At 47.5% G+C, this 27934-nt stretch overlaps 1 protein-coding gene across 2 annotated transcripts in view; it reads left to right on the forward strand.

Annotated features, from left to right (window-relative positions):
• Positions 1-27934, forward strand: part of SH3RF3 (SH3 domain containing ring finger 3) — a 361536-nt gene that overhangs the window by 223521 nt on the left and 110081 nt on the right. The gene's annotated exons all lie outside the window — the stretch shown is intronic.

Here is a 27934-nt window from a genome sequence, read left to right on the forward strand (position 1 = left end):
CCGTGCATGGCACCCAGTTTTCCAAGGTTCTCCTAAGTACTGTTGCTTTTGTCTTCCCAAACTCAGAAGAGAAGAACTCGTACCCAAAGGCAGCACTTCCCTTTAACACTGCAAACAGAGCTGAAGGAAACACTGCCAGACCATTTGTCTTCATAGGACTCTGAATTATTGGGCAGTTAATTGAACTGCGAGTCCCTACAGTGTAGATAGTTTGAGGCTACTTTGAGGCCTATTAATTTCCTGTCTCTCTTTCGTAACTATGAAACACCAGGTTTCTAGTGAATAAGTTACGGGCTGTTGCTGAGTAGAGAGCACCTTACAATGCTTGACCTCTAAATGCCTGTTCACCATGGACTGTTTGTGTGTGTGCAGGAGTGTTTGCTCCTTGTGTGTGTGCATGCGCGCCATTTATCCACGTGTGTACATCCCATGAGCTGACCACATGCGTCATCCTGCAATCACTGGAGTCATCCCATAAGAATCATTCAGCTAATGCTTGTTGAGTGCTTGCTGTATGCCAGACGCTTCTAAGTATTTCCTCATTTGATCTTCTCAACAACCCAGCTCATGAAAACCATGAATGCCCCGCCCCCATTTGACAGATGAGCAAATAAAGGCACAGAATGGTCCCCCAGCTGGTAAGTGCAGAGCTGGGACTTGAACCTGGGTTGTTTGCTCTAGACTTAGCCCTTCACTCTCCTGCCACCCACCAACAAACGGCAGTTCACTCAGTTTAGTAATTAACATGGTCAGCTTTGCCACACCTACCAAGCGGTGTGTGGGTGTCAGTAGGTGTTTTTTAAACACATCTGGTGATTCCCGTTATTTACAGGATCCGGTCCAAATGCTTTAGCATGGCGTCCAAGGCCCTTTGCAGTTTGGCCCTAATCTATTTTTCCAACCTCATCTCTTGTCATTTCCTCCCGCTTCCCTAAATATCAGTGCTTCTCTCACATTTTTTTGGATAAGCTACCTAGGAGATTGTGAGATCTTCGTACAATAACAATAAGCATACCTGTAAGATTCACAATTTCCCTAACAACTTATATGCTTCTATTTGTGTTTTTGCTTCAATTCCCCAGGGGTATTCTTCTCTGTCCTGCTGCTTAAGATGAAAAAAATCTTGATGCTTGAATACCACTACAGTGCAGACTAGAAGTAAAAAAAAAAAAAAAAAATCTATTGCTCCCAGACATTTTAACTACTAGAAACTTTTTCTCAGGCAGACTTGTAGGGATCCTCAAAGACATATATGAGAATATTCATAGGAACTTTACTATGATGGCCCCAAAGCAGACACAACTCAAATGTCCATCAACAGTGGAATGGATAAACAAAGCATGTCTATATCAGGGAATACTATCCAGCAGTAAAAATTAACAAAAGATTACTACAGTTGAAAGCATGTATGATTCTCACAGACAAATTTTTGAAATAAGCCACACACTGAAGAGCATATGACGTGTGATTTTTTTTGTTTGTTTTTTAAGTTCAAAAGCAGGCAGAACTAGTCCAAGGTGATGGAATCCAGAGCAGTGGTGATTTTGTGGGGGGAGACTCACTGGAAGAAGCAAAAGGGAGGCTTCTGGGTGTGGAGAGGTTTTGTATCTTGGCCTCTGGGAGTGGTTACACAGACATAGCAGCTGTAAAATGGTGTACGGTTGATGATTGTGCACTTTCTTTAGAATGCAATTTAAGAAGCTTGGAGAAAACTTTGTAGGAAACCCGAAGGTATGTAACGGTGGCACCCATGGCCTGCCAAAGGCCAAGTGAGGCTCATCGGCTACCCCTTCCCTGGAGGGGCTCAGGCGTGGTTAGGGAGGCTGGGCCTGTGGGCACAGAGCTGGGAAACCGAACAGCTGGGCTCCTGACGGTTCTCCCTGGTTCCAAAGACTTACGCAAGGTCCAAGCTGGTGAGTCACCTGTCTGTGCCTTTCCAGGGCCTGACTTCCTAGCCCCTGCAGACGTTCCTTTCAAATAAACCTCCATCCGGGATATGAGGGAGGCTCCTTCATCTTTCTGGCCCTACGGTCTTTTGTGCCCCACGCCCCCACTCACAGGCCGGCCTCTGCTCTGAGCACAGCCCCCTCAGGCCCTTACGTGTTTCCTCAGAGAGGATGTACCTGTGGCCCTTGAAGCCCGGGCTGGGACCTGCTCGTAGAAGCAAGGGCAGGCACCCCTGAGGCAGCCCGAGGTAGGGGCTTGGCTCCTCCTGGTCCTACACCTTCCTGGGCAGGGCTGCTGCCCGGTGCTTGGTCCCACACCATCGCGCTAGGTGCCCCAGCCGCAGCCGCACCGCAGCACTGTCTGCTCTGAAGTAGACTCCTGAGCTCTCAGCAACCACTGAAGATATGAAACCCCCAACGGGTATTTCCTGAGATTGTTTCATCGTTTACATATCAGTTCCCTTTTGAACTGCTTGAGTAAAAACCCACTGTGATTCTTGCCGCCTATGCACGCAGCCTTGGGGTGGAGCCAGGTGGTCAGAAAGTTCACAGTTTAGCTGAGACAGTCTTCCTCTGGGAGTCCAAGTGGGCATTTGAAATCAGAGTGGTCGGAGCTCGGGCCCTTCTCCAAGTTGGAACCTGAGCCAGACTGGCATGCAGGAGGGGGCCTGGGCTTTGGTTCTGGACTGCTGCTCAGGCTGATGGCACAGTTTGGAGTGTTGTGTATCCCCGAAGATGAGCCCGATGTTCATGAAGAAATGTAGCTGGAATCACGTTCCTCACAGGACTGAATGACAAAGAGCTCTCTCCCCTCCAGCCCTTCCAGCTGTGGTCTGAAGTGTGGTGCAGACAGACTTGTGGGCAGGAGCCAGCTGGGGTCCCGCAGTGCGCTGAGAGGATCCCCTCACCTGGGTTTCCCATCAGTGCAGTTTAGGCTGTGATGCTTGACCCAGGTGTATCCTTAAGAAGTAAAGGAGAACTTTTGTTCTGCAGTCTGTATGGTCCTCTCCTGACTGGGTCTGTTTCTTCATCCTGGGATTGCACAGGGGGACAAATGGTATAAAACCAGCCTGGAGCTGGCCTGGCTTCGTGCTGCTGGCAGTCTGTTTCCTGAGAAGGCAGTCCCTGTCTCCCTAGAAATGCCTTTATTCCTGGTGGAGTGTGGAAATAATCCTCTCGCCCATGTTTTCCACAGCCGCTAGGTGCCCAGCTGCCAGCTGCATCCGCGTCATTGACCTGGGCCAGCTGGTCACCGGTGCGAAGTCTGTCTGCACCTCGCTCCCTCACCCAGACTCTTCCTCACCACACCTCTGTGACTTTCTCTCCCCAGGCCCTTGACCTTCCTCACCTCACTGCCTACCTAGCTCCTCTTCCTGACTCCCCAGCTCACAGTTCTGCGTCCCAGAACCTGCCTCCTGATCCTTTTCTCCCCATGGTTTGATGAACGGTCACCGTCCAGTGACCATCTCCACACAGGGACCAACGGCTTGTCTCACTGACACCTGCCTGTTTGTCAGATGACTTCTACCCTGAAGTGGTGTGCACTCAGGACCAAGAGAGGAGCAGGCTCTCATTCTCGGGGAATAAACCCAAAGATAAGACAGGGCCTGCCTTCCACGTCTTTAGTCCTGGAGGGGGCAGAATAAGTGCCATCACTTTGGTTCCTCAGAATGTACTGTTCTAAGGGAAGTAAGAATGATTTAATCTGAGGGAATTCCTTGGACCCAGGAGACAGGGGAGCCTTCCTCCTTATATGTGAGGGGGTAAATGCTTTGTGGGAACACGTGGGGGCTCTCGTGGTCCCTGAGTTCCAGCATGGCTTGGCTGGGTCTGGCTTCGGTGGCCCCGCCCTGGACATGAGCGCCCGACCTGAGGTCCTGCCAAGCCACCCCATTCTCCTTTTTCATGGGTCTTCAAGATGTACGCTTGGGGTCTGCTCTTAGTATAAACTTTAGGCCATGCCCTGAGGGCAAAGTCAACCCCAGTGGCAGGACCATGAGTGCATTGCGGGGCAGCTTAGGGCATCCTGGGTTTCAGAGGTGGGCCCAACGGGGCTCAACATCGCACACTAGGTGTGTGACCTTGGACAAGTTCCTTAAACTTCCTGAGGCTCAGTTTCCTCTCTTGAATGAGGGCAACAACATGAACCTCATGGGGTAGTTGTGAGGCTTAAAGACAGTAACAGAGGGCACAGACAAAGCCTGGCATCAGGCTGGCACAAAAGGGCCATCTCTGTTGTCATTTGTTGTTGTAAATGTTTGTGGAATGATGAGCTGCTCAGCGGTCCACTTGTGTGTTTATTAGAGATCTGTGTCGTTCCTGGGCATTGACCGTACTTGGCCTTGTATGGCTGAGTGTTTTCTCACAAGTGCTCCTTTTCATTCTCCAGCAGGGATGGGAGCTCTTTGAGGGCAGCCATGCCCCTATTTCTATGCAGGCACGACAGTCCCTGCACTGGTTTCCCAAGCTGAGCGACGTTAGCAGTTGGGTAACATCAAAAAGACAAGCGACACAGACATAACAGGATAGGTAGCTGACTCTAATGCTGTCCTTTTAGGAGCTTTGGTGGGAGTCAGCTCCGTCTGGAGAGATCCAGAGGCAGGACACGGCTGCGCTCAGCCTGTTCTGCTCCGAGTCTCAGTGGGGAACCTGCATGGAGATTTGTAAGGCACATGAGAAAACATGCTCATGATGCTTGTCGGAGAAGAAAACCTCTCCATGGGGCCAGAATTAAGATCCAAGGACTGCAATAGGCTGGATACCCAGTTGAAAAGAATGTGAAATGCAATAAATATCAATGCCACGTTCTGCCTTCACATTCAGAAAGTCAGTTGTTGAGGCCGAATAATAGCGAGACCTAGATCATCAGAAGGTAACTAAAAACGTCCTCCGAAGTTACTGGGTAATAGGATGGTGCTTTATTTATCCTCAGTAGGATATTTAAAAATGAGCTACTCTGTGTGGTTGGTGTGTCTATGGATGGTTACCTAGGTGACAGTCCTCTAGGGTACAAGGGCACACCCTGGTGTACACTTATATATCCCCCTCTACATACACATAATCAGCCCACATCACCTGCTCTCCGGCAGCAAATGGGGGAAGGGCCTGAGGAGGGAGGGGTCCCTTTTTAACGTCCCCGACTGTCCATGGTGAAGAGGTGAAGACGGGCTGTTCTGAGTCTGTGGTGTGAGGACCGGCAGAGTCAGTGGAGGGTGTGGAACTCCTCTCCCAGTCTCGAGCGCACACTGCCCAGGGTGCTGCTCTGTTCTGGGGAGAGAGCCTCTCACCATCCCAGCAGCCTTCTGCGCCTGCGGACCCGGCTTGGGAGAAGAGGTCAGTAGCGGTTCCTTGGGGGAAGGTCTCACCTACCTCACCTTGCCGACTAGTGTTCAGTTAGAGCTGTAGTTGTTTATTACCCGTGTTTCCATTCATGGTCTGCTCTTATGTGCACAGCTTCTCAGGGGATGTTATGGGTAAGAGAGCACCCTCCCCATTTGGCTGATAAGGAGTGTGAGGCATCCTGTACTGGGGCTCTGGGGCTCGGCCGCCGAGTGCCCACTCGGGTTCTTCGCCCATGTGGGCAGGCATACCTTGAAGGGGAGGGGAGTTTTTCTTGATTCCCAAAGGAAGCATGGTTTAGTGCCATGGAAGCCTCAAGGCTCTTCTGGAAGTAAAATGTTTCAGGGAAATCTTCTTTTGGTGAATGTCAAATAACCCAACAGGTCTTGCTTAGCTCTGTGTGTGTGTGTGTGTGTACACACTTACACAGACAGACAGGGGTTAGCCTGAGATGGGAGAAGCTGAAGCAGGTGGTGAACCATGGGGTCAGGGACAGCTTCTGCTTGGACTCAGAAATGAGAAGCAGAGATAGGGGCACAGACGAATTGGTGAAGCTGCTGGTGACCTGCAAAGGTCTAATAATTCAGAGAAAGTACCACTACCTTAGTAGATTTATTTAGTAAGACCACCCAGAATCTGGAGAGAGAAGGAACTGGGTGGTTTTCTCCAGCTTTCTGTGACCATGGCTGTATGAACACAAGGTATCACGATGCCCCCTGGCTGGTGCCCAAGGTTGCCACAGACATGGGTCACTCGACCTCTCTTCCCCTAGTTGCTAGATGTAGAGCTTCAAGAGTTTCTAGGTTTCCTCTCTGCGGCTGGTCAACTTTATTATTTTGGAGATAGAAGCAAAGCAGACAGAATTTCAGTGGTGGGGAAGCATGCTTTACCCTTGCCCTTGGCCTATGGGAAACGGCGGGGTGGGGGGGGCGATGACGAGCTCTGAGGGGATGTCTGGCCTTGAGTGCTGTTGCAGGGGAGTGGTCAGGTCTCCAGTGGAGACGAGGGAACATTCTCAGGGCCTCCTATCCGATAGTGACCCTGGTCGAGAGGAATCCCAAGGCCGGGCAGGAGTTTGCACATGTGTCTGCAGCAGCCACTCTTCTGAGTCCATTATTCCCACGTCTTGCAAGCATGTGCGCTGTGTGGGCTGTGGCAGGCAGGGCTTGGCAGAGCCGGGTCTGTGGTTCATGTACGCTTGGAGGCTGTGTTAGTGGAGTACCTGCCACCTGGGGTGGCTCCCAGGAAGTGACCCAAGAACCACCCCCAGGCCTGCAGCAACTAGGGCTGGCACTCCAGCCCCCTGCTATCCTGAGCTTCAGGCTCAAGTCTGAGACTAGCTGAGGAGATACTAAGAACACCCCCACCTCCATCTCCCACCTCAGTTGATGGCAGTTTCATTCTTCGAGTTGCTCAGGCCAAACCATAGGAGAAATCAATGACTCCTTTTGCAGTTTTGCCCCCTCACAACGAATTCAGCACTTTAGGTTGATTCTACTAGCATGTAGCATCTGCTGATTTTAGCCACGCCCACAGCTACCACCCTGGACTGAGGCACCCACCGAGAACAATGCAATAGAGTCACCACCTATTCTTTTACCACACAGCCCCTCCCCACCTCAGTCTATGCTCAATATGGGCCCCAAAGGGATCCACTTAAAACTTAAGTCAGATCATCAAGTTCAGGAGCTTTTCAGTGGTTTCCTCTTTCACCCAAAACAACAGCCAAAGTTCCTAACTTCCAGGGCCTACGTGACCTGACCCTCTTTACCTTACTGACCTCGACTCCTACTACTTGCCTCCTTGCCCACTTGGGTTCACCCACTCAGTCCTTCTTGCTGTTCCTCAAACAGGCCTGGCCCATGCCTGCCTCAGGACCTTTGCACTGGTTGTCCCCTCTGTCTGGAACACTCACCCAACACTCTCTCCCTTCTGTTTTATTTTTTATCTCCGTTGCAGTTATTACTTTCTCAAGTGTTTATATAATTGACCTATGTTTCTGAGGTATTGTCTGTCCCACACACTAGAAAGTGAATTCCTCAAGGAAAGGGTTTTTTCTGTTTGTTTGCTGATATAAGTAGTGAGACCAGTGCCTGACTTGTAGTGGCTATGCATTGTATATTGAATTATATGAGGTGTGATTGGAAAATATGGTAAATGTTTAAATAAAAAAAACTTTATTACAGTAAAAGACACACTGCCATAAATCCCCCTTAAAATTCTCCCCCACACCTCAAACACACTTGTCCCGTCGTTCTTACCTCTCTGAAACAGTTCTGGAAGTCCTCTTTTGTGAGTGTCTTTACTTTGTCCAACATTATGACAACGCTCCATGTCACACATCACTTCTGGTATGACAATATCTGTCAAATAAAAACATGACGGTGTGTCCTCATCCACCTTATTCACTAGATCTGGCACCGTGCGACTTCTGGCTTTTCCCCCAAAGTCAAAATGACCATGAAAGGTAAACATTTTGAATCGATTCAGGACATCGAGGCAGCCATGAGAGCACAACTAAAGACACTCACAAAAGAGGACTTCCAGAACTGCTTCAGAAAATGGCAAGAACGATGGGATAAGTGTGTTCGAAATGGGGGGGTGGGGAAGTATTTTGAGGGGGATTAATGGCAATGAGTCTTTTACTGTAATAATTTTTTAAAATTTAAACATCCACCGTATTTTTTGATTACTATATATTATACATGTATATAATATACATATATTATTTATATATATATATATATATATTTGTTAAATTGAGGAGGATTTTCAGAGAGAGAACTGACGAGAACCAATGGCAGAGTAGATTTATGAAATGAGGGAAAAAAGGGGATCGAAGAGAAAACAAGTTTTGGTTTGGGAAGCCGAGTGGTGCTGTCAGTACAGAGGAGATGAGAAGGGAGCAGGAGGGACCAGGCAATGCCAGAGTGCACATGAAAGCTGAGGGGCCAGAGACACCAGGAGGGGCGGGTGGAGGGCACAGTGGGTGGGGAGCGTGCAGAGACCAGGAGGCCAGTTCTGGGCCGAATGAACCTGGCGCGTCTGTTCAGCGTCCAGTGTCAGACAGGCAGGTGGATATACAGAGATGCAGTTTACGACAGAATTTTGCGCTGGAGAGGTTGGCTTGCGTCCTAGGCATGAAGGTGCAGTCAACCTCAGAAGCCCGGGCTGGACCATTACAAATATGGTTGCGGGTGGAGAAGAGGCCAAGAGCGGAGGCCTCCCCTAGATGGTCTTCATGTCTGCATCCTGGTGTCTCTTTAGAATGATCCCTGCCTCCCGACACCACATGAGTCTGCCCTCCGCATGGTAACTAACTGAAGTTCTCTTTCTCTCAAATCTGCCTTGCCTTGCCTCCCCCCTCCACCCCCAGCCGCAGCCTCCTTCCGTCCCAGTTTAGGCTCCTGCGGCCTCCAGGGTGCTGATTTCCAAGACTGCCATGAAATGCAGAGACAACTGCACAGCTTTCCACCAAGCTCCCACACTCCCTGGCCCTCTCATGCACCTTAGATTCCAGCCACCCCAAACTTCACTCCCTTTCAGCTCAGGACCTCTGTGCAAGGACCCATAGAGCGTCTCTTTACTTTTCTAAATCCAACTCAAATGAAGCCGGTCCCTGGGCCCTAAGACCCTGTTTATGGTGAGGAGCAGGACTCTCGGTGTTTCTTAAACCTCTTCCTCCCTCCTTTTCAGAACCTGATTCTTCCAAGCAGGGGCCGTCTGTTGCTTATTTTTAATATCCCTAGTACTTAGCACAGTGACTGCACACAGTAGGTGCTTCGTACTAGACTGCAGAATGACAGCTTGTTAGGAGATTAGCAGCCCAACGATTAGCCAGGAGCAACTTTTTGGATTCAGCAAAACAGTGGTTGTCAGCACACAGTGGCTTTTGGGGACTTGGAGGTGCCGCCTGAGGGGAGTCGGGGCATGAAGGTGAATTGCTGCTGGACTAGTTTTTAACTTTAAAGAAAAAAAGTGTGACGTTCAGAGGGGTGGCTTCTGGAAGCCACAGGAAGGCTGCAGGTGCCTTGTTCCTGGATGTTGGAGTTGGCACAGACCTTCCTTCATCAGCACTCCCCGGCGGACGTCTTGCTGTACATGTTTGCTGGTCTCACTTCCCCGGGGCTGCACTGCACACCTACTTCCCCTCCGAGTGGTGGTGAGCTTCAGTAGGGGAGTACTGTGGCCTGGGACCAGCTCCCTTCTGTCTCAGGACATTGTTTGAGGAAGAGGGTGGAAACCCCATGGCCTCACTTCTGGACCCTCCCTCATTCACATGGCTCCTATGACCAGAGCCCCCACACCCCGTCACTTGGCTCCCACACTCCTCTATGAGAAGACCCCTGGTCCGACCCTCACCCTTACTGGTGTCAGGGCTTCCTCCATGCTCCCACTGAGCGCTGGGCTCATTCAGGGGCCAGTTACGTAGTTACCCATCCACTCAGCTCCCTGCAGGCGGGACTCCATCTGTTTCCTTCGCAGCCCAGGGCCCGGTGCCCAGAAGGGGGCACAGTTACGTGTTTTAGTGGGTGGGTGAGCCACGCGCCACTGAAAACTTGCTCTCCCCGTGCTTTGTGCTGATGCCAGTAAGCAAAGGCACGGGGGAGGGCTGTGCACTGCGGACAGCGGGGGACTGATAGATGGAAGCTGAGCTGTTAGCCCTGAGCACACCCAGGAGGCGATGTTTTGTTTTCCTGCCAGTTGGCAGGACTTCTGGGTTGAAATGTCATATGTCAACCTTTATTTAACTTAGACATGTTAATGTGTTTCCTTGTTTTGTGCTCTCGTGTTTCAATGTGTAGGCAAGGAGCTGCCCCCTGGATTCCTGGAGGCGTTGGTAAACAAGCTGACTGGAGAGGGCTGGCCCAGTGTTCTTGATGGCCATTTTTGGTCTCTGCACGTGGAGGGAGAGTGGCTACCTCTGGTCACAACATGAAAGGGTGCAGGTTGACTCTGGATTCCCTGGTGCATTTCCTGTTCCCTTTCCCCAGTGACCTCCCTTCATCCCATAGGTGAAAGGAGCGGATCCCAGGAGATTGAGCCTGGAGAAGAGGGTGTCTAGAAGCAGAGGTGTGGAGGGAGGGGACCTCTGAAGGGGGGTATGAGCTTAATCATCGAGGTGGTACTACCTGCTGTGACATCCTGGGGCTTACGCACATTACAGGCTTATATCTGGCTATTCTGTTTGCCAGGCTGAGGGCCATGTCGAGCTGGGTGGGCTTCACTTAGGCCTTAAGGACACCTGAGATGGGGGCTCTGCCATCTTTAACACACAGGATAGAAGGTCAAACAGAAGTGTAAGGGGCCAGGCCTGGCAGTGGAGATCAGCCCCGGCACTCAGGCCACCGCCAGAACCCAGCCTGACTGCCAGGCCGGCTGGGACATGTGGCCAAGCTGTGTGCTCAGGGGGAGGGAGCCAGCCTCCACCACAGCCAGGCGGGGAAGTGTGGATCCTCAGAACAGGAGGGGACAGCCACATGGGTCTCTTTGGTTAATGTGTGGCATTAGCACTGAGAAGGAAATGATACGAAATGACAGGCTTTGTTCAGAGGACCCGTAAGGAAAATGTCCCCTCTGTTGAAGCATTCCTTCCCCCACCACCTTGTAGAAGGCATTCAATTGTATGGCCGAACAAAGATAAATCTGGAAGGACAAGTGGGTGGAGAGGTGAGCTCTCTAATGAAGGGAGAGGTTAGAGAGTTGAGGGAACATTAGGCTCAGTTTTATGTTGGATGGGGCAGCCTTAAGGAAGAATCCTGGGAGAGGGAGAAGATAAAACTGAAGGAAATAGAGGGGACAATTGATAACTTGCCCTTGGAGAAGAGATGGAAGGGGAGACGAGGTGAGGAACTTAGATGAGGGCCCACCCTTGACGTAAAGAAGAGGAACTAGCCCTTTGGCAGGAAGAGGAGCTAAATGGGGAACCTACTGAGGCACCCCGAGGATCGGGAGGATGTTGAGTTTATGCCAGTTGTCCTGATTGCAGAGACCCCATGTCCCCCAGGCTCCAGAGGCCTGGGGCACCTGCAGGCACATCTTGGGGAGGCTGTATTCTGGACAGTGGGAGAGATGGGGGAGGAGAGGTGGGTTCCACAAGGTGGGGGGCAACCTCATCCCAGAGTCAGTGGGAGCCCAGAGGATTCTGACTTTGGGGAACAGATCCCAGCCCTTGTCTGTCGGTGTCGGTACACATTTGCCTGAGTTTTGGTGTTGAACGAATCCTACGCTGTGTTAGGGAAAACTGTTGATGCGATGCTATTTATGGAAATAATGAATATATATTTATGGAAAATGATGAAGGCCAAAACTAAAAGCTTGATTTAGCCAAATAAATGTAACACCCGAAAACAGTAGGGCTAGTTACCAATGGCGACTCTTTGTCATTTGAGAGTCCTTATCTTCAGCACAATAATTAGGATTGCATTGGTGGGCAATTTTGTTCTAAACCTTATTTGATCGTGATGTTGAACGTAGTTTATCTTGCTCACACAGCATGGGTGTCTCCATGTTGCTTTATTTTTTAATAAAGCAGAGCGATCATTTTGAACCTCTGTCTCTCAATATGGTATTAAAGCATAATAACTGAAGTTATTAGTTGTACATGCTCTGTACTGTTTTAAAGTTGTGAATGGCTCTATGTGTTGGATTTGCCATTCCCAATGCCAAGAGAGACTGCTTGTTATTTCTTCAACTTTATCTTGGATTTTCAGCTCCTTGCCTGGGGCAGGCAGTGTGTTTTCAGGGAGGATGAGGAGGGCCGATGGCTTCTCAGCGCCCTCCACCAACCCTACAGTATAATTGGGATCCAGGGGCAGATTCGCAGGTGTGTTCCTTGTAAAGGGGAGCTCGTTCTTAGTCCTCAGTCCTGGTCTCTGCTTTTCCCTCCTCCTCCAAGGAGCCCCAGCTCCTCAAAGAGAAACCCAGCGTGTCAGGAAACAACATGGACAGTGGGAGAAGGTAGTGTGGTTTCTAATTTTTTGCTCCCAGTGACCTTCTGCCCCCTCCCTCCCATCTGAGAATGCTAGACTAGAGGTTAGAAGTCCTGTTGCTTTTCGTCTTGACTCCGGAACCAGAGGCCACATGGGCTTTATTGAGTTATGTGATGCTTCTGCGTTGAATTTCTCCCTGTACAAAAAGTAGATAGTGCCACATCAGGAGGTGGTATAGGGAAGATCTAATAAGGGAATAGTCTCAAGCCCCATGTAGGTGGCCCAGCATCACACAGATAGAAAGGCATCTGCGTGCAAGTGCTTTGTGGGGTGACAGAGGTCTCTGAAAGAAGCTGAAAGTTCTTGACAGCCTGAGGGACACAGCCAGCCATTCCTCATGCTCTCACTAGCCCAACAAGTTGGGGCAGCGGCTACAAACCAAAGGGGCTCTCTCGGATAAAGGACATCTTCTGGTTACTTATTCTTTCTTTTCTTTTGTCATTCTTTACTGCCTACAAATAACCAGCTCTGCTAACTTCTATAAAGTGTTGGCAGAAACTCACCCTGGTGCTAACATGGGATGGATTGGCTAGCTCCCCAGCTAGTTTCTCTCCCTGGGTTAGAACTTCGGAGAACTTTAGACAGATGGGGTCTGGCAAGGGTGATGCTGATACTGGATACTCATTGGGAAGCCATGAAAACCCCCGAGTGTCAGGTTAGTGGCCTGACGAGGCTTTAATTGCATTTCACCCTGACGCAGTTATTTATTTTCTATTAAATTTACTGGGGTGACATTGGTTAGTAAAATTATATAGGTTTCAAGTGTATATTTCTATAATACATCATCTATATATCCCATTGTGTGTTCACCACCCAAAGTCAGTTCTCCTTCCATAACCATATATTTGACCCCCTTTACCCTCCCCTACCAACCCTCTTCCCCCCTTACCATCTGGTAACCACTAAACTGTTGTCTGTGTCTATGATTTTCTTCTTCGTTTGTTTGTCTTATTCATTTGTTGCTTTCCGTTGTGTATCCCACATATGAGTGAAATATGGTTCTCAACCTTTTCTGTCTGACTTATTTCACTTAGCATGACAATCTCAAGATCCATCCAATACCGCAAATGGCAGTATTTCATCTTTTCTCATGGCAGAGTAGTATTCCATTTTATATATATATATATATACGTATACATATATATGTGTGTATATATATACACATACATATATATGTATATATATATTAGATGTGATTATATATAATCTAATGTATATAGTAGATTATATATATATTAGATATATATATATTAGATGTGGCATGCACATATATATAACATATATTATATATATAATTATATATAATATATAATTATATGTATATTATATATAAATAATTATTAATATAATATATATTAATAATATATTATATATAATGTATATATGTTATATATAAATATATGCATGCCACATCTTCTTTATCCAACCTCTATGGAAGGACACTTTGGTTGTTTCCATGTCTTGGCCACTGAATAATACTGCAAAGAATGTAGGGGTACATATATCTTTACAGATAAATGTTTTCAGATTTTGGGGTAGATACCCAAAGAGGAGGTGGTGGCCTGAGCTGGCTTGTGGCTGAGGGATAGCAGAAGGCAGGATGAGCAGGCTGAGGTGGGAGGAGAGAGTGGGGTGGGGTCAGAGAGGCAGCAGGAGGCAGACTTTATCGGGTCTTGCAGGTCAGTCTGAGGACTTTGGTGTTTGCTCCAAACACCAGAAGTAGGGGAATCTGGGTGACAGTACACCGCTCCTTCAAACCCCTTCCCTGCTCAGTGCCCACAACCTTTGTCCCTGTATCCACCGGCCCCTCCATGACTATGTCCTTGGCATTTCTAAGTGTTGCCAGAGGCTCATGGGGACGTCCCAAGAGAGGACTCAACCCAGAGCAGCGGTGACTGGGGTCTCATCTCCACACTAGAAAGAATCCAAGACCAAGACAGAAGCAGGAAAGTGAAAGTGATTTATTGAAAATGAAAGTACACACTTGAGAGGAAAGTGCAGATGAACTCAGAGAATGAGTGGCACCGAGGAAGTCACAATCAGGGGTATTTATCCCTCCTGGGATGCAAATCAGTGACGTGATTCATTGACATGAATCATTCATCCCCTCCCCCTGGGCAGGGCCCTTTGTTTCCCACTTTTTCTTATTTGGTTTTTCCGGAACTGTCATGGTGTCAGATGCATGATGGGAGTCGTAGTAACTGAAATGCAAATGAGATTATAATGACATTATAATTAGCTAGAGGTCGGGTTTCTGTCACAGGGATCAGCCTTGCTGGATGAAGCTGGTTCTTGTTTTTCTCCAGTTGTAGGTACTGGATACAGTCACTTGCTACTTGTGTAATCAGTGAGACGCCTCACATTGTACCCTGGAGGGGGTTGTCAGTTTCCTAGGCTACCTATCCTGCCTCATTAGCCAACCCCTGCTTTTACCTGGAAGTGGGGTGGAGGGTGGATAATATAAAATGAATGTAGAAAGAACCTTCTAGAATAAAAGTTTTCAAGAAGTGGTAGTCAGAAAACCACAGGGCCTTGGGCCTCTCGGGATGTGGGGAGAAGGCGTCAGGGCAGCCCCAGCCCAGTCAGGTTTTTATCTGTCAACCCTCTCCCAGCCAGCCCTCCACCCCATCTCCTCTCTCTGTGGTCCATTCCCACACAGCGACCAGAACCTTCTCTACAAAGATTACAGGCTGCCTCACTCCCACTCCAGTGGGGCTCATTGCTTAGAATAAATCCAGACTGCTCACCACAGCCTACAGGCCGTGGGATCCACCTGGCCTCACTGTCCTTCCAATCCACCCACCACACCGCTCATGGCCCCCAGCTTTGCTGGCTGGCCTTCCTGTGTCCCTCAGTCAGGCCAGGCCCCTCCCGGCCTTAGCATAGAGCAGAGGAGTAGCCTCAAGCACAGAGCAACCAGGTTCCAGCCCAGCTCTGTCACTGACCAAACTTTATCCTCCCCGTACCTTGTTGCAAAATTGCATTTTATTGCTAGTGTGTTGTTTTTGAGGCTATCCTATGAATAAGGAAAAAGAACTTCAGCCCTTTAGAAAAGTGATTTGGAATCGTCTTCTGTTTCATTTGGAGTGAAGCAAAACAATCATTTGGAGAGAGTATCCATGAACCATGTAGCGTAAGGGAGCCTGGTCTGGAATCGTCCAGCTTTCAGAAAAGGGAGAACCAATGCCATGCTCGGACCAGAGCCTGAGTTCTGGACGTCATTGTGGGAGAGGTGGGGGAGTGGCCGGCCCAGGCACTCAGAGGGGACTGCAGATCTTGATCAGAAGCGCTGGGCTGGAGAAGCCCCAGCATTCCTACCTAGGTGCCCCCAGCCCACCCCCCTACCCCCTACGCCCCCCACCCAGTGCTGAAGCTGCAATCATCCTATAGTATCAGGAGCATGCTGCGAGCCACATGCTGACCCAGGACAGAGGCAAGGCCCACCACCAGGAATAAAAAAATAATCCTAGGGTGTCAGTTTATGCCTCTGTGAACCTTTTTTGTACTTAAATGGGGATGCATGTGTGGTTGAAATCCGCTCTTGTTTGTATTTCTTATTACTAAACTTGCAACACAGTTTATATGTTAACAGGATCTTAAGTTTGTAAATTTTGGGGAAATTTATGGTGTTGTCATTGGAGTTTTAGTCATAGTATGTCTTCATACCCTGTTCTTGGACCGAGCTGGGGAAAAGACGAGTGTCTGAGGGATGGAAATTAAAACGTTAACTTTATTACTGATAAATCTTAGTAGAAGCATATAGATCGTATCTGGAAGCAAGGAAACTTCCTGTTCCTCCCTCTCAAGCGTAGACTTCAGGACCTCCGCAACCGAGAGAGAGTCGAGACTGAAAAACCGACATGCTTGCCAAGAATTGCTGCCTTGAACTAGAGCTGGGACAGTGGAAAGAAGGAAATGAGCCCAGGGCCGTCAGCCTCTGAGTAGATTAACTCCACCTTGTTAGTGAAGATGGACCCGTGACAGCGGGTATTTCTGTCTGTTAGAGACGCACACTGAGCATTCGCAGGTGAGATGATGCAGTTTCTGCAGTTTACTTTAAGACACTCCAGAGAAACCGTGGCGGAGGCCAAGAGCAGCAGATGAAACAAGAAGCGCAGAGAGGCCATGGTTACTGAAACGAGGTGATAGGTGCATTTTTCCACTTTAGTGTTTGTTATAAAAAGTTAAAAAATACTGGGTCAGACCTTCCGCCCCAGCAATCAGATGACTGATGGGGAGGTGACAAGAGAAGAGGCCAGGAGTGCTATTCCAGTGCAGGGTCGGCGCACCTCATTTCTCAACTCTACCTCTGTCAGACAGAAGCTGCCTTAAACAACAGGTAAGCAGGCATGGCTGTGTCCCCAAACTGCCCAGAGACCAGCACTGGGGCACTGGGGCCCTGCCCTCCTCCTCTGCTCAGCTCTCGCAGTTTCCACCTTCTTTCCGTTTGGACCTGGCAGGATCCTTTCCACCTTCTGAGCTCTGGGATGCCCTCCGGACAGCCCCCCGTGGGAGTATGAGGCAGGGGAAGTTCCCTGACAATTCTGGAGTCTCCCTAAGGAACGGAGACCGCTGGGTCTGTGCTCCCACAAGACACCACCGCTCGGCTGAGGCTCAAGGAGGAGGAAACCTCTGCTAGACCTTCCCTCACACTCCTGAAAAATGACTGCATCTCACTAAACTGAAAAACGCTAGCCCTAATGGCACCTCACACTTTGTACAAAATAGAAAAAGAATACATTACTGCCATGACTCAGGAATCTCACCTAGGTTGATAGATATCCCCGCCTAATCTGCTCTTTTGTTTTGTTTTTAATGACTTTCTGATTGTAAAAATAACGCCTGGCTATTGTTCAAAATAGGGAAATTTGAAAAAATGTGAAGAAGAAAATTAAAATCACCTATAATCCTACTAGTAAATATATGTGATACGTGTAGGAAAAAAATGAAATGAAATGTTAGCGTATTGTTATTTCCTTTATCCTTTTCTATGTATAAATTTACATATATTTTGAACAAATTTGGGATGGTGCTGCGTACGTATTTCTACCTTGCTTTTTTCATTAAATTGTGAGAATTTTCCAATGACATTGTCATTAGCTTCAAAGGCCCTAGTCTGTTCCTAGTACAGTAGTCAGGGGGTCCTTTTGAATGTATGTCAGATGTCCCTCAGCCACGGTCCACCTCCCATCTCAGTCAGAGCCAAGCCAGGACCTTCCAAAGGCCCTGGCCTGGCTGCTCCCCATCACTTCGGACCCCATCTCCGCCCAGGAGCCTGCGCCAGCCACTCTGGCCTCCTTGCTCCCCGTCAGACACACCAGCCCGCTCCCAGGGCTGGGCTTGTGCACCTGCTGTCCTCACCCCCATTGTTCGTCCCCCAGATGCGAGGCCCCCTCGCTTGCATCCTTCAGGTCTGTCTCCGGGTCATTTTCTCAGTGAGGCCTTTCCCAGCCACCCTCCCCACCCCTAGGACATCTTCCTCTCATACTGTTGGTCTCATACTGTTTGTCACCATACTGCTGACCATCTGACTTACTAAATATCATTAAGTATTTACTGGCTTACTGTCTGGATCCCCACAAGGGCGGAAGCTCTGTCTGTTTTCTTCACGGATGTACCTTCCATGCCAAGCAGAGCCCCTGGCATGCAGCAGGCATCTAATACATGTATGCTTAGTAGTCAGACTCCCTTCTTCTTCTGGAGCACCGCCCAGGTGATTTGGGTGGTCTCTCCCCGCCGGCCAGTCCACGTCGGCATGCCCCTTCCAATCTCATCCTCCTGCTGCCTACTGCCCCCAGGAACCCGAAAACCCTACCCTGACCTTCCTCCCCGTCCTCTCCCCTGGCTCCACAGTCTGTCCGTCCCCTGCCCAGGGATTGACACAGGCTTTAAGTCACATCCTGACCCCTGTTCAGACTGAAATCTCCACAACCCGAGCCTCTCAAGTTAGGCCCTGTACCCACAGTGCATGCACAGGTGTTCTTCTGCTTACTCCTCTCCCCTGCCTTGAAATACTCGTGTCACTTTTGGTCCATGTCCATAACCAAGGAAATTAAGTTTCTTCCCGCCTTAGCCCAATGTTTTTCTAATAGATCTGTCATTCAGTCTGCATTTATGAGTTGTGAATATCCTTAAGCCCCTTTTGTGACCATGGAATACATCCCTAGGAAAAGTTCTCTCCGTGAAAAAGCTTCACCAGCCACATAGTGCCGTGCCCAGCTCACACCTGCCAGCAGGTGCCCAGTGAGTAACTCAGGTGAACCGAGTGAGCTCTGAATGGGAGCTCAGACTCTAGGCTCAGTTGCGTGTTTGGAGTTCCACCTCCAGCACACCCTCCCCAGGCAGGCTGTCTAACTTCTCTTAGCTACTGGGTCCACCTGTAGAAAGTGGGGTGTGAGTCACAGTTCCCTGGGGTTGAAAACGCAAACATAGACATGTGCTGAGCACCGTATTTACATCATGCGTCATAGGTGCATGGCATTGCACACACACACAAATGTTTGTTGTATTCATTCATTGACTAGGTATTTATTGAGCACCTACTATGTGCTCAGCACTAAACTCATTAATCATCTGTGAAATGAGACAATTGTTTGCAAGAGGACGGAGGAGGCTCTGATTTTCAGAACTCTGTATCAGCTCTGAGATCTTGATTGTCTTGTTACAGGAGTTGCCCTGAGATCTCAGAGAGACAGTGAGACAGAGAGAGGCAGAGAGAAACGGAAGGAGGAGGAGAGAGAGACAGAGAGAGAGGGGGAGACTGAAGGAGAAGGAGACGGACAGACACAGAGATGGAGGGAGTGGAGAGGAAATGCTTGCTATCTGGAGGTTCTCTTAAGTGGTTGGAGGCTGTTTAAAATTAAGTGGTGATAAAGTAGCAGGTTAGAATGTCAAGACAGCTGCAATAGCAGAACAATTCAGTGATGGGCTGGCTGGTGTCCCATAGACCATGGCCAAGCATTTCTCTATCCTTTGGCCACACTGGTAATCTGCCAGGCTCGTGGCCATATAGGTCTTTTCCTGTCCCAGAGACACTGCAGATGCACAAGCATCACACCCAGGGCCTGAGAAGACTGATGGAGCTGTGAGAACTCCCCTCATGGTCATACACTCAAGTGCAGCTGGTTGTGTGTTCAAGGATAGGCTTCCCTAGAGGGAAGGAGGAATGGCTGGGTGCATTCAGACGGGAGGGATATTTCCAAACTGTGTCCTATGCAGGGAGTCTGGGTCCTCGCAAAAAGGCTCCCAGGCTGTCAGATCAGAGTGTCACACAATGGACCAGTGTGTTCTCTGCAGCTGGCTGCACAAGACATTTACACCTGTGCAGACGGGAAGGAGAGGACTTTTGATTTCTCATCTAGGAAATGTCTCTCTTGTCTCCTCAATGCCAATGGCTTTCAGTCTTTTTGGAATGAGAGTCACAATGAGAAAAGCATTTTATATCCCGACCAAGGGCATACACACTGGTGTATGTATGGAACTAAACAAACATTTCCTGAAAGGACTTTTACCCTTAGCACATATGATGCATTCTGATATTTTCTCTTTTAATCTGGTTCATATTTTTTAAAAAGATACTGGTCAGGACCTTCTAAATTAATAGTGTGAAAACAACTAGTCTTAGCTAGAGACCCTCAAAGTGGGATGCGTACCGTTCTGTGAGTAAGGAAAAGAAATATTCGAACTTCAATTTATGATTTAAAATATTTTTAACTTATTAGCTTTAATTTCTATATTGTGTATGGTTTATAATGGATATAATTTCTAGTGGCATACTAGAAAATACATGTAATTTACTGGAGGTGTATGCCCAAGAAATGCTTTACTGGTGAGGGTACACAATCAATGAAAAGGTTAGAAGCTTCTGGACTGGGTTGTTGCTGGTGGCCTGGCCCGGGGACCCATTGGTTAAGCTGCCACTGGCCTTCTGAATTCTGTGTCAGCCATGTCTCACTACTGTATCCCCTCCTTCTTCTTTAGCTGCCCAGATCTGTGACTTCTAGTACAGGGATAAAGACCCTGTACTTAAATTCTCTGGTTAAAGATGGTCAGAAATGCCTATGCTAGCACACCCCCACAAGCAGGGCATTCTTCCAGGATTTAAGCATCTTGCATGAGGCCATATGTTCCCTGCTGGTGCAGTCTGAGGTCTTGCCACCTTCCTAGCAGAGATGTCCCTTGGAAGTTCTTGCAGAAAATGGAGAATAAATGGTCCCCTTTCTGTTCCTCTCTTTGGCTGGAAACAACCATTTTGCCTTCTTTTAAGTTTATCTTCAGGTAAAATTATCACAGGGTCCTTACACTAATTGCAAAACTTCGAATAGAATTTTCTGGTCAAGATGGTAGAGGAGGTAAATGCTGCACTTTCCTCCTTTGATGACCACATCAAAATTACAATTAAACTACAGAACAGCCATCATTGAGAATTGCCTGAAGTCTAGCTGAACTGAAGTCCTACAGAAGAAGCTACCTCGAGGCTGATAGGAGGAACAGGGGCACAAACAGTCTGGCCCCATACCACATGTGACCATTAAAAATCAGGAGTGATATCTCGGCTGTGGAGGTTCTCCACACCCCCCAAGGAGCAAGGGGTCCCAGCCCCACACCAGGATCCCCAGCCCAGGACTCCAGTGTCAGGGAGAGTAGTCCCCATAACTTCTGGCTGTGAAAACTCGTGGAGATTGTGGCTGAGTGAGACACAGGGTGGCTGGAGTCCCAGGTGCTCCCCTTAAAGGGCCCGTGCATGGATGTATTCACTGATGGACTCACACTGTCTGAGCTCCAGTGCTGGGGCTCAAAAGGCACCAAGGATATATGATCAAGAACTGAGTTGTGTGGCTTGAAGGTGAGGGGTGGAGGGGCATCTTTCTCTCAGACAGAAGTGCTGGCAGGATCTATCTATGTTTCTTTGTTGAGATCTCTATCATCCTGGAGTGCAGACCCAGGTGGCCACCATATCGGAGTCTCCATCAACCTGACTAACACTGTTCACCACCCCACCACCTGTGATTCCCTGAGACCCTGCCCCACCCAACTTGCAGGTCTTCCCAAGCTTTTTTCAGTGAGTGACTTTTCCATACAAGTGGCCTGTCTTGGATCATGCTGTGAACTTTTCTAAAATCTCTCAAAGGTTCCCAAAACCCAAATAAGCAGCATCTGGCTTTGGCCTGCCCCATACCTCTTGCTGAGCAGCCCCAACCCCTGCAGTAGCAGCAGCCAACATTGGTTTGTGGCTTGGTCTCTCAAGGTACCTCCAAACCCAGCATGGTGGCAGCCATCTGCAGATTGCTTTGTGGTTCCTGCCTGGTGGTCCTGGGCAGGGCACAAGCTGCAGCTGAACTTGGCCTGTGATGGGGCCCCTCCCAGGAGTCTCTGGGGCTGGCGCCTTCAGTGGCCAGCTTTAGACAGAGCCAGAGCATCACTCAACCACCTCCAAGGACGAAACACCCAAATGGCAGACTGGGTAGGTACCAGAGCCCTGCTATAGTTAATCCTGCTTCATAGGGTCAGTCCCTGCACAACTGCTCCTCCACTATAGTCATGGCCAGTCTGCAAAACCAGCCCTAGGGGCTGGCCTCGTGGCTCAGGCAGTTGGAGCTTCATGCTCCTAATGCTGAAGGTTGCCATTTCAATTACCATATGGGCCAGTGGGCTTTCAACCACAAGGTTGCCAGTTCGACTCCTTGAATCCCACAAGGGATGGTGGGCTCCGCCCCCTGCAACTAAGATTGAACATGGCACTTGATCTGAGCTGCCGCTGAGCTCTCAGATGGCTCAGTTGGTTGGAGCGCATCCTCTCAACCACAAGATTGCCAGTTCGACTCCCACAAGGGATAGTGGGCTGCACCCCCCGCAACTAACAATGGCAACTGGACCTGGAGCTGAGCTGTGCCTTTCACAACTACGATTGAAAGGACAACTTGACTTGGAAAAAATCCTGAAAGTACACACTGTTCCCAATAAAGTCCTGTTTCCCTTCCCCCCCAAAAAAAAAAAAATCTTAAAACAAAACAAAAAACAGCCCAAGGATCAGTCCCTCCCATTGATGTGCAAACAGCAACATTGATGTGCATCCAAGGCTCAACTACAAGAGGAGGGCACACACAACCCACACAAGGGACACACATGGAGCACCCAGCTCAGGTGATCAGGGAGACTGCTCCACTGGACCCCACAGGTCATCTACTACATAAGGCTACTCTACTAAGACTGGGAGACATAGCAGCCCTACCTAATACATAGAAACAAAATGGGGAGATAAAGAAACTTGTCCTAAATAAAAGAACAGAACAAAGCTCCAGAAAAAGAACTAAATGAAATGGAGACAAGCAATCTACCAGACACAGAGTTCAAAACACTGCTTATAAGGATGCTCAGAGATCTCAGGGAGAACTTCAATAAAGAGATGGGAAATAGAAAAATAGAGACAGAAAACATAAAAAGGAGCCAGTCAGAAATAGAGAATACAATAATTGAAGTGAAGAATACATTAGAGGGAATCAACACTAGAGTAGATGAAGCAGAGGATCGAATCAGTGATTTAGAAGATAAGGTAGCAGAAAACACGCAATCAGAACAACAAAAAGAGAAAAGAACCCCCCAAAATGAGGCTAGTTTAATGGGCTTCTGGAACAACATCAAATGTATCAACATTCATATCATAGGGGTACCAGAAGGAGAAGAAAGAGCAAGGAATTGAAAACCTATTTGAATGACTAAAAACTTGCCTAACCCGGTGAAGGAAATAGACATACAAGCCTAGAAAGTGCCGAGTCCCAAACAGGATGAACCCAAAAGACCCACACCAAGACACATTATAATTAAAATTCCAGAGGTTAAAAACAAAGAGAGAATCTTAAAAGCAGCAAGTGAAAAGCAGTTAGTTATGTACAATGGAGCTCCCATAAAACTGTCAGCTGATTTCTCAACAGAAACCTTGCAGGCCAGAAGCAATTGGTATAAAATATTCAAAGTGATGAAAAGCAAGGACTTACAACCAAGATTACTCTACCCAGCAAGGCTATCATTTAGAATCAAAGGACAGATAAAGAGCTTCCCACACAAGGAAAACCTAAGGGGGTTTATCAACACCAAATCAGTATTACAAGGAATGGTAGAGTGACTTCTTTAAGATGAAAAAAAAAAAGATAAAAAAATATGAATAATAAAATGGCAATAACTGAATATTTATCAACAAATACTTTAAGTGTAAATGAATTAAGTGTTCCAGTCAAAAGATAGGGTGGCCGAATGGATAAAAAAACAAGACCGTTTCATATGCTGCCTACAAGAGACTCACTTCAGATTGAAATACACACACAGTCTGAAAGTAAAGGGATGGAAAAAGATATTTCATGAAAATGGAAACAAAAACAAAAACAAGCTGGTGTAGCAATACTCATACCAGACAAAATAGACTTTAAAACAAAGGCTATAACCAGAGACAAAGAAGGACCCAGTAATCCCACTTGTGGGTATTTATCGAAGAAACCCAAAACGCTACTTCCAGGGGACGTGTGCCTCCATATATTCATTGCAGCATTGTTTACAATGGCCAAGATGTGGAGGCAGCCTGGTTGTCCATCAAAGTATGAATGGATAAAGAGGAGGTAGTAGATATATGTAATGGAATATTGCTCAGCCACGGAAGGGAATGGGTTCTTGTCATCTGCAGTGGCATGTATGGACCTGGAGGGTATTGTGTTGAGTGGAGTGTCAGAGAAAGACACATGCAATGTTATTTCACTTATGTTTGAAATGTAGAGAACAAAATTAATGAACCGACATAACAGAAACAAACTCATAGACACAGAAAACAATTTTGATGGTAGCCAGGTGGGAGGTGGGTTGGGAGGGGTGTTAAAAAGCAGAAGGGATTAAGATGTACAAATTTTTTATGACACAGTAGTCATGGGGATGTAGGGTATAGCATAATGAATACAGTCAATAATATGGTAATAACTATGTGTGGTGTCAGATGGGTATTAGATTGATTGAGGTGATAGGTGGGAGGGCGTAGGGACAGGGTGAAAAAGGTGAAGGGATTAAGAAGTACAAATTGGGAGACGTCATCAAAATGGCGGTGTGAGGTGAGCCTCTGTAAATCTCCCCTGGAATTTACAACTAATCGAACAACTATAACTCCACAAAGGACTCCCTGCACAGCAGACAGGCAAGACGAAGAGGCCCACTACTGAATTCACCTAAAGGTTGGCGAATCGTGCGAGCAGGGGAGGAGTGAAGGGAGAAGTGCGGAGACGGAGCCACGCGGGCGCAGGACGCAGACCTAGCGCAGTGCTCCGAGCTCCCTGCATCCCGGAGCTACCGCAGCTGCAGGAGAGGGAAGAACTCGGACTGCTAGGGCTCCGCTTATGGCCCACGGGGCTGAGGGGACAGCATATAACACGGCTGAACCCAACGCTCACGGCAGAGACCTCGGAGCAAAGACTGAGGGAAGAAGGCTGAAAACGGTGCTTTAAGCCCTCACTGCCGAGCAGAGAACGGAAACCTTAGGCACTGAGACTAGCGGCCCCCTTCTACCCTCCCAGAGCTCGCTCTGCCCCCAGCTGCCCGGTGCTAGAAGCGGAACAGCAGCAGTGTCAGATCAAAAGAACAGAATATTTGCTGTTCTGAGAACTGTGGACCGCAGACACAGATTCGCAGCCCATCTAGATCCGGCGAAGGGGAGGGAGCTGTGGAAGCAGGACCGGCTGTGGTGGTGGTCGCCGCCATTGCTCTGGGCCACCTCTCACAAATCACCCCGCCCCTGGCCCTACCTATCTGGGTGGATCCCTGCAGGAGTAAACAGAACTACTGAAACATATGGGCTCTGAATCTGGTGCAGGAAGAGCTTTGGAACTTCAAAAGCTCTCCGCATACCCACATGGACACTGCACCCTGACCCAGGCGAACTATTAACAGAGGAGAAGCCCGTCTCCCAGGGAATCCCCCCGTTGTGTGAGAAGTGGAATAGTGCAGAGAAAACATAGCACTACCGTGTGAGAGAGAAAAAAAGGCTGCGTTCGGAGAGAAAATAAAACATTCTACCAACAAGTACTGGAAAACAAAAGACCTCTTCCTATCAATCTGTTGCAGGAGCCACTCCTGTAGATGTCTAGGAAGAGAAATAATAAATCAATAATTGCCACAAATAACCAAGGCAATAAGACAGCTCAGAAAGAAAGTGAAAAGTGTCCAGAAAAGGAACTTAAAGATATGGAAATATGTGACTTAAATGATAGAGAATTCAAGATTGCAGTTCTGAAAAAACTCAACGAGATGCAAGAAAACACAGAAAGGCAGTTTAATGAACTCAGAAACACAATCAAAGAATAACATGAGCATTTTATGAAAGAGATTGAAATTTTAAAAAAGAACCAAATAGAATTTCTGGAGATTAAGAACTCAATAGAAGAAATTAAGAATGAAATAGCCAGTTTAGGTAGTAGAGTTGACCAGATGGAGGAAAGAATCAGTGACATCGAAGATGGAAACCTGGAAATGACACAGATGGAAGAAGAAAGAGACTTGAGACTTAAAAGAAATAAAAGAACTCTACAAGAACTTTCTGACTCCATCAGACAGAGCAATATAAGAACAATGGGCATACCAGAAGGAGAAGAAAGAGAGAAGGGAACAGAGAATATATTCAAACAAATTGTCGATGAGAACTTCCCAGACTTATGGACAGAACTGGATCCTTGAATCCAAGAAGCAAATAGAACACCTAATTATCTCAATCCCAACAGGCCTTCTCCAAGGTACATTGTATTGAAGCTGTCTAAAATTAACGACAAAAAAAGAATCCTCAAGGCAACCAGGGAAAAGAAGACGGTAACCTACAAAGGAAAACCCATTCGATTATCATCAGATTTTTCGCAGAAACTCTACAAGCCTGGAGGGAGTGGAACCAAATATTCCAACTATTGAAAGAGAGAAATTATGAGCCAAGAATAATATATCCAGCAAAGATATCTTTTAGATATGAAAGAGGAATAAAGACCTTTCCAGACATACAGAAGCTGAGAGAATTTTCTAATACACGACCTGCACTACAAGAAATGCTAAAGGAGGCTATTCGTCTACCATCAACAGGGACAATTTGTGGCAACCAAAACATAAAAAGGGGGAGAGTAAAGGCCTGAACCGGAATATGGGAATGGAGAAAGTAAGCGTGCTGAAGAAAATGGAATACTCTAAATATCAAACTTTCTTTTACTTAAACTTAAGGGTAACCACTCAAAAGAAGTACAAATTGGCAGTTACAAAATAATCGTGGCATATAAAGTAAAGCATAAGGAATATAGTCAATAATATGGTAATAACTATGTGTGGTAACAGGTGGACACTAGACTAGTCACTTCTTAAATTGTATAAATGTGTAACCACTGTGCTATATACCGGAAATTAATATAATATTGAATGTCAACTATAATTTAAAAATTAAAAAAATGGGCGAGGTGGTGAAGGGGAATAAGAGCTCCAAATTTCCAGGTGTAAAACAAATAAGTTATGGGAATATAATGTACAGCATAGGAAATTTAGTCAATAATATTGTGATAGCATAGTATAGTGTCACATGGCTCCTGGACTTATCATGGTGATCACTTCTTTAGGTATATGAATGTTGAATAACTATGGTGTACACCTGAAGCTAATATAATATTTTATGGTAGCTATATTTTAATAAAAATCTTTTTTAAAAAAACTTCTAACAAATGGTTCCTCTGATTACAGGACACACCCAGCTAAGGAGCTGTTTTTAACTCTTTGCTACTCATGGCCTTTTTGTGACTTGCACACGTTCTTAACAAATGAGTGAAGTTGTCTGTTCTCTTATTTTAATTTGTGTCCAACTCTTTCTGAAATCTTCTGTCTCGCAGGCCTTCATACTAAATAAGAGCACGATCACTGATACCGGAAAGGAACATTGTCCAGTATTAAGAGGCTGACCTCAAAGGGGAAGTGTCACCCCATGTTAATTGGGGTGAGTGCCCAGGAAGTAAGGGGTGACAACTTTGAGCAGAAGCTGAGAGAAAGGGAGTGCTGTGCTTGTTTTCTGGCTGTAGTGGAGGGACCCCCTCACCAATTCACCAATAAGAATATGCTGACTTTCTGTTGTGGAGTGGCTTGGGAGGCCCATGTGGAGCTGGTGGTGGTGGTGAGGTCATTGCCTGGACTCATGGCCATGTCCCATGTGTCAGTAGTGAACCAGGGTGCCCCTCTGATTCTCAGAAAGACACTGTCAGGGCCAGCAGCAGGATCACAGGTCACACAGGCTACACGTGAATGCCACTGTCTTCATGAGAGCAAGGGGCGGGGTCTGGTTCACCAGACGACCCTCCAGAGCTGCTAGTACCATGGAGCAGGTGAAACAACCCCTGCTCTCCATGTTATTCCAGAGGCTGGTGGAATGACAAGTCCTCATGGGAAGTGGCCTGGCAGGTGACCGAGTTGGGACTTTGTCCAGTCTATGAGAACAGGATGCTGAAATGAATTCCACTTTTCCTTTTCCGTACTTTAATTTTTAGGTATCATTTCTTCCAAAACCCTTGCCTATACTCAATCTTTACATGCAAGATTAGACAGTTGTCTGCACAGTTCAGATCTACACTTTTGTCTTTTTTTATTATTATTTATTTTCCAATTACAGTTGAC

This window comes from Rhinolophus ferrumequinum, chromosome 13, assembly GCF_004115265.2.
Source record: "Rhinolophus ferrumequinum isolate MPI-CBG mRhiFer1 chromosome 13, mRhiFer1_v1.p, whole genome shotgun sequence".
Lineage (NCBI taxonomy): Eukaryota > Metazoa > Chordata > Mammalia > Chiroptera > Rhinolophidae > Rhinolophus > Rhinolophus ferrumequinum.